This window comes from Triticum urartu, chromosome 1 (genome assembly GCF_003073215.2).
Source record: "Triticum urartu cultivar G1812 chromosome 1, Tu2.1, whole genome shotgun sequence".
Taxonomy (NCBI): domain Eukaryota; kingdom Viridiplantae; phylum Streptophyta; class Magnoliopsida; order Poales; family Poaceae; genus Triticum; species Triticum urartu.
The window spans coordinates 268,700,486-268,708,486 of record NC_053022.1 but is presented as its reverse complement, the minus strand read 5'-3'; positions in this window follow the sequence as shown (position 1 = coordinate 268,708,486).

Here is an 8,001-nt window from a genome sequence, read left to right as displayed (position 1 = left end):
CACTTGAAGAAGACAAACCTCGGTCCAAAGGCTTCATACAGACAGAGGACTCATCTGAGTCACACTAACGCAAATGTTTTGCAGGGAAACCATACTCAGGCATATGAATGTGAGAGCGGTTCATCGAACCGTCATATTCATATGACCAAAAATTATTCTGCTTATTCTTATGAGTACTATTGTCCACCTGCAAGACTGTTTGCTAAGGCTTCAAAGCCAAAATTCTCAGATGCTGCACTCAGACTTATTGCTTCTAAGCCACCCTTGAAGATGTGGGTGGTTAAGAAGGCTTAACTCTCTTTTGCAGGGAAAGGTCTCCAGCAGAAAACCAAAATCTTCTGACACTATTGCTGGGGACCTTAAAAATCTTGTAGGGCGCAAGATAAACTGCCCAAATGGCATCATTATGTACTTCGTTCCTGAAGCGCATGCTACTCTCCCCATTAGTCCTAATCTGGATCTAAGTTTTCATAACCCACTGGTTCGTCAAATGTTTATGCTTCACAACACTCTTCGTGAAGCCTATCCCCCTAACTGCACTGTAGGGTACGATACCAGCGACTTCGAAGTCTTCAGAATGGATTATTGACAGTGGGTGTACAAATCACATGACTGGCAGAAGAAGCCTTCTTATGGACTCAACTTTACGTCCATCCGACAAGAGCCACATTACATTCGCTGACACTGGTAAAAGTAAGGTATTGGGTCTAGGTAGAGTTGCAATCTCAAAGGATCAACACATGGATAAAGTCATGCTTGTTGAATCCCTTGGCTTCAACTTAATGTCTGTCTCAATGCTTTGCGATTTGAATATGATTGTAATGTTTGGCAAATATCGCTGCCTGGTGCTAATGGAATCTAACAAATCTCTAGTGTTTGAAGGGTATAGGAAAGGTGATTTGTATGTGGTAGATTTCTCAGCAGGACCACAACTTGCAGTATGTCTTCTTGCAAAAGCTTCAGAATGCTGGCTTTGGCATCGAAGGCTTGGGCATGCTGGCATGAGGAACCTCCACACCCTTGCGAAGAAAAAGCACGTCATAGGCATCGAGGGCGTCAAGTTTAAGAAAGATCACTTATGCGGTGCCTGTGAAGCAGGGAAGATGACAAGGGCAAAACATCCTTCGAAGACAATCATGACTACTACACAACCCTTTGAACTGCTTCACATGGATCTTTTCGGTCCCACTCACTACTCAACTTTTACTACTTCTGCATGCCTCTATGGCTTCGTAATTGTTGATGATTATTCTAGATATACTTGGGTGCACATAATCCTTTACAAGACTGAAGTGCAGGATGTCTTCAGACGCTTCGCAAATCGAGCTATGAACAATTTTGGCGCCAAGATAAAGCACATCAGAAGTGACAATGGCACTGAATTCAAGAACACTGGCCTTGATGCATATCTGGATACCTTGGGCATCACACATGAATTCTCAGCTCCATACACGCCACAGCAGAATGGCATCGTCGAACGCAAGAACAGAACACTCATTGAGATGGCCAGAACAATGCTAGATGAATACAAGACTCCAAGAAAATTCTGGACTGAAGCCATTGATACTGCATGCCATACAATCAATCGTGTTTATCTTCACAAGCTTCTGAACAAGACATCCTATGAACTCCTAACTGGCAAGAAGCCAAATGTCAGTTATTTCAGAGTATTTGGCGCAAAATGCTGGATCAAGGACCCACACCACACCTCAAAGTTTGCACCAAAAGCACATGAAGGTTTCATGCTTGGATATGGAAAGGATTCGCACTCCTACAGAGTCTTCAATCTCTTCCACTACAAAGTGGTTGAAACAGTGGATGTGCGATTTGATGAAACCAATGGATCACAAAGAGAGCAATTGCCAAATGTGCTAGATGAAGTTCCAGCAAATGAATCAATCAAGCTTATGGGAACTGGAGAAATTGTACCTTCTGAAGCTCAACCTGAAGAAGAACTTATCATCTCAGCACCTGATCCACATGAAGACAATGCTCAGCCTGAAGATATACCTTCAAATGACCACATAGATCAGCAAGAGCAAAGTCTTCGCCCCACACACCCTCATGTTGCAAATGAAGTACAAATTGACAAAATACTGGACAGCATCAATGCACCTGGTCCACTCACTCGTTCAAGGGCAACTCAGCTAACAAACTTCTGTGGGCATTTCGCATTCGTCTCAATATCAGAACCCAAGAAAGTTGAAGAAGCCTTCATGGAACCTGAATGGATTCAAGCTATGCAAGAAGAGCTTCAACAGTTTGAGCTGAATAATGTATGGGAACTGGTTAAGCGTCCTGATCCACGGAAGCACAACATAATAGGCACCAAATGGATATACCGCAACAAGCAAGATGAGCATGGTCAAGTTGTCAGAAACAAAGCTCGTCTAGTTGCTCAAGGATATACTCAAGTGGAGGGCATTGACTTCGATGAAACATTTGCTCCTGTGGCTAGGCTTGAAGCCATACGCATACTGCTGGCCTATGCAAATCATCATAACATACTTCTATATCAAATGGATGTGAAAAGTGCCTTTCTCAATGGCAAGATTGAAGAAGAAGTGTATGTTGCACAACCACCTGGCTTTGAAAAAAACAAAACATCCTGATATGGTATACAAGCTCAACAAGGCACTGTATGGCCTCAAACAAGCCCCCAGGGCCTGGTATGATACACTCAAGTACTTTTTGAAGAGCAAAGGCTTCATACCTGGTTCCCTGGATCCCACACTTTTCACGAAGACATATGATGGTGAACTGTTTGTGTGCCAAATATATGTGGATGACATTATCTTCGGCTGCACCAATCAGAAGTATAGTGAAGAGTTTGGATATATGATGCAAGAGCAATATCAGATGTCCATGATGGGGGAGCTGAAGTTCTTTCTCGGTCTTCAAATACGGCAACAACGCAACGGCATCTTCATATCTCAAGAGAAATATCTTAAAGAGTGCCTGAAGAAGTTCGGTATGCAAGACTGCAAAGGCTTCACAACACCAATGCCAGCCAAGCATCATCTGGGTCCCGACGACAATGGTAAAGAGTTCGATCAAAAGGTATACCAATCCATGATTGGGTCTTTGCTTTATTTATGTGCATCTAGGCCAGATATCATGCTTAGTGTTTGCATGTGTGCTCGATTTCAAGCGACACCAAAGGAGTCGCATCACTTAGCTGTGAAGCGAATTCTTCGATATTTGGCTCACACCCCAACTCTAGGATTATGGTATCCAAAGGGCTCAGAGTTTGATTTAGTTGGATTTTCGGATGCTGATTATGTTGGTGACAAAGTTGATCGCAAGTCTACATCAGGCACATGTCACTTTCTGGGACGATCACTTGTATGTTGGTCTTCAAAGAAGCAGAACTGTGTATCACTCTCCACTGCTGAATCTGAATACATTGCTGCTGGATCTTGCTGCGCTCAGCTTCTGTGGATGAAGCAAACACTCAAGGATTATGGCATTCATCTGAAGCAAGTGCCACTTTACTGCGACAACGAAAGCGCCATCAAGATTGCCAACAACCCAGTTCAGCACTCGAAGACAAAGCACATTGAAATTCGTCATCACTTTCTCAGAGATCATGTTGTGAAGGAAGACATTGATATCATACACGTCAACACTGAAGAGCAATTGGAAGATATCTTCACAAAGCCCTTGGATGAGAAGAGATTTTGCAAGTTACGGTGTGAGCTAAATATCTTGGAATCCTCAAATGTCCTGTGATCAGGCACACATCCTAACACTTAAGCATATTGATGACTTAGATGTGCAACACACGAAGTAGCGTATATCTTCAAACAATGAAGACATACATTCTAAGTGTGAATACATTAGTGTAGAATTTGACTTCGGAGCGCCACGATAATTGTGCGCCGTGTCTGGGTCTAATACTTCCTATACGGTGGGTAACGCCACCACCAAACGTTCCATTTGTGTTTCTCTCATGGCGTTACCTCTCAATGTCTTCACAATTGGTTTGGTTTCATTCTCAATATGTCTTCATGTTTATCTTCACTGCGTTGATTATATGGATATATATGTACTGATGTTCTGTCCTCTACAGCATTCACTTATAGCTATACCTTCTTGGTTGAATCTTTTGAACTAAGTGAATGTGATCGGACCCTAACCTCTCTATGCTTTCTATCTCAAACTCTATCTCTCCAAGTCGTATGCATTCTGTTGAAACTGTCAAATGTCTTCACTGTGTCCTTGTCAGCTGAAGACATAGTGACAACCATAAAAGTCCGTTTTTAATGCTCATTCCTCCACATAAGATCCGGAGAAGAAGGAACGACCGCCCGACAATTTAGGCGTGCATGGGACATGGAACAAATCCCAATCTTCCTCTAACTGGCCACGCGTGCCTCAAATGCGAACCGCCAGGGGTACCTGCGTAATAGCGCAGTGCCGCCTCTATCCCTATAAATACACGATTCACTGCGGTCATTATCTCCTTCTTCCACCCTCGCACGAACCCTAGCGCCACCGCTAGCACTTGACGACGCCGGCGACGAAGCGCTTCACTGCCGCAACCTCTCCGACGCCGTTTTCACGCCGACTGCGGACATCGCTCTCTCCGCCGTCGCCGTAGGTGTCTTCCGTCGCCAAGTTAGGGCACGGAGGATCAAACTGCTCGGCCTCAACTCTCACTTCGTCTAGCAGTTCCAAGTGTGGTAAATAAAACCTCTTTTTACAGCCTCTTTTGATCCTACAGTTCAGTCACTTTCTGCCATAAGAAGTTTCTCTTCACACCAGTTAAATCTCTCGCTGCATCTCATAACATGCCTAGTATATTCACTTGTGCTTCATAAAGTAGTTAGATTCCTCACTTGTACTGATCTATGGGTTCGTACAAATCTGGAACCAACTTCTTATCTATAAGTGAATGTCTTCGCATAATGAGGTCAATGTCTTCTAAACCGATTTATCTTCAAAATCTTCTGAGAATGCATATGACCTCTTCCCCTTCCCTCGCACCTTAATGCTGTCACAGGTACATGTCCGTGGGAGAATCCTTTGGTACTCATAGTCTGCATTCATTTGCAGAGTACTTGCAGCATCACATCAACTCGCCTGAAGCCAGTTCTTGCAAAAGGAAGCCTTTGAACATCTTGAAGCCTTCCAAGTTATTCATGGCTTCAGAGACAGCAGCAATGAAGGGAGGCAGACAGCGACGTGGTGAAACGTGCAAAGATCTGCCTGATGAATTGGCAGAGATGTACAAAACTGATCCTGAAGAAAGCTATGGTCAGCGCAAGACACGAATCCAATGGATTCGAAGATATTGGGCAGAGCAATGGTTCCACTACCGCTTCATCACTCAGGAATATGCGGAGAAGTGCGCCATCAAGAGACCGTGGGGAGATGTATTATACAAAAATCTCGTACCCAGGTCCAGAGACGAAGCCATTGCTCAAGGCTTCTATCCATGCATGGTGAGAGGACCACAGCCAGCTGAGGCACATCCGTCATCACTTCTCTGGTGCCGCGATGATAATCTCTTCAAGTGCAACTTTCAGTTTGCACAACAGTCAGCGAAGATAAACAAGAAGAAATTTGGGCTTGACTTCAACCCTGGTCCCTCCTCACCAAGGGCAGATGGCACACGCAACGCCGATCCCAATATCATCGGTCCGTATGCCAATCTTGCAGGCCTCATCACTCGCATCCTAGTCCAAGGGACTGCTGTGAATGACCCTCCAGCAGATACTGAGTCAGATGACGCCCCTGCTGCTCCGAAGCCAAAGCAGAAGAAGCCAAAAGCTCCAAAATCTTCAAAGCCAGCCGCGTCTCCCAAGATCGCAAGAGTGAAGCCTTTAGCAACTGCACCTCCTGAAGCCAGTGTGCAGTCAGAAGGCTTATCACGAGTGTCCAAGCCTCAAGAAGCCAAGAAGCCTCAGCCACACACAGGCAAAGAGCTCACAGCTGCTGACATTCTGCGCTGCGAAGCCATTGATCTCTCAAGCGATGAAGATCTTGGAGATGATGCTCTTGAGCAGCTCATCAAGAGCAAGGAGGAGGCTGAAATCTTCAACAATCTGCCTCTGTTTGATGTCGCCATCATCCACAACTTCATCGATGAATGGTTTGACACACCAGACATAAGCTTCAATGATCTGCAGCTACCCATAGGCCTCAACGTTGCCTTTCAAGGTGCAATTGCTTCCGAACTTGCAATAGCCCAGTGAATTGTAGAACTGAAGCAGAAAATTGATCATGAAAAGGCTCAGTTCAAGAAGCACGTGGCCAAGCTCAGTGTGCAAGAAGTGAAAAACTTCAATATCATGTTGCACGAGCTGAAAGAGAACTTCCTGAAGACGCGTGCCGAAGCTCAAGGCTCGCGAGAACGCATGAAGACTTTGGCTGATCGCTGCGTGCAAGCCTACAATGAGGCAGAAAAGCGCAAGGCACTTGGGCGTCCTGGCATTGACCCCAGGATGGCCGCGAAGAAGAAAAAGAAGGCGGCTGTGCCCGAACCTGAAGCGCCAAGGTCAGAACCTGATGCTCCGATTGTCTTCCCCGCTGCAACGACTGGCTCAAAGCCAAAGAGTCGATCAACCGCCTCACAGCACAAGAAGACACGGACTGCAGAGGCTAAAGCTAAGAAGAGAAAACATTCTGAAGCCTCTCCTTCTGAACCCATCATCAAGAAGCGCAAGACCAAGAAATCTCGAGCTGCTCCCACAGAGCCCCTGATAGTTGAACCACTCTGCGTCCGCTATCCTGACACAGACCGTCAGTTGACAGTGCATGAGCCTGCTTACATAGAGGCTCCGCACGCTGAAGACATTCCAGCAGCCAACCCCAAGGCTGCTGAAGACATTCCGGCTGCATCAGCCGAAGAGCAAGCAGAAATACCACAAGCTCCAACTCCCCCGCACCAACAAGAAGCAGTTCTCAAGGAGAAAGTGCCTGAAACTGAAAATGTTAAGGCTGCCACAAACAACGCCGAAGCAAATGTGGAGCCCTCCCCAACAACAGCTTCAGAAGACACCGAAGCTCCTGCTCCTGAACATTCTGTGCCTGAGTCTGCTGCCGGACCACAATTCAACTATCATATTGCGCATAGGCCCCAGGTCCAGAAGCCGATCCCACGACTACCAAGGTTCCCAGGTCCTGCATCAGCTCCTGGTTCCTTCAACATCAACGGCTTCAGGGCAGATAACACGTTTTTCGACCGCTCCAAGAACCCTTATTCAAGGGAACAGATTGTATCAGATAGGTTCTGGAGCCATCAACAGCGCAGCTATTATTCATGCATCCTTTACAACCAAGGCCGCATCTTTCCTCACAAGCGCCTTGAGGTTGAAACTGTTGCTGGTCTGCCTGGTCTGGAAGAAGCACTGGATTGCTTCAAGCAAGTGGGTTTGCTGCCATTTATCACTGACGAAGAGCACTGGAACGAAGAGCTTCTGCTCCAGTTCTATGCCACTTTGCATATCAAAGGCTATAACAGAGATCCGAAGACATGGATTCTGGAGTGGATGACAGGCAATATCCATCATGAAGCCAATGCTTTCGACCTAATTGAGCTTACCGGCCTTCCCACTCCTGGCGAATTCTTTGAAGAAGGGTGCCAACTCCATGCTGAAGCAATTGAGAGCATATTTCAGCATCCTGAGCCAGATATGAGTCAGATGCTCTCAATGATGAAGCCACTGCCTCCGAATGCACCCTATCCAACTAGGTTCTTCGTTGAAGACTTAGAGTACTTGCCCAGAACAATATATCATATCATAAGGCGGACTCTATGGCCTGTCAAGGGACACTCTCGATATGCGACAATTGATGGTGCAATGAAGACTCTCATCTTCTGCATTCTTCACGGCAAATGCTTCAATACACAGGATCTCTTCATCCGTCAATTTGCAGCGTCTGCTTCAGAACTGTTTGGATTAAAGTTTTATGCTCCTTGGGTTATGAGGCTGATCAAGCTTCACTCTGCAATCTCCTATCAACCCTCAGCCCGCAATCATAGGATATTTTTGC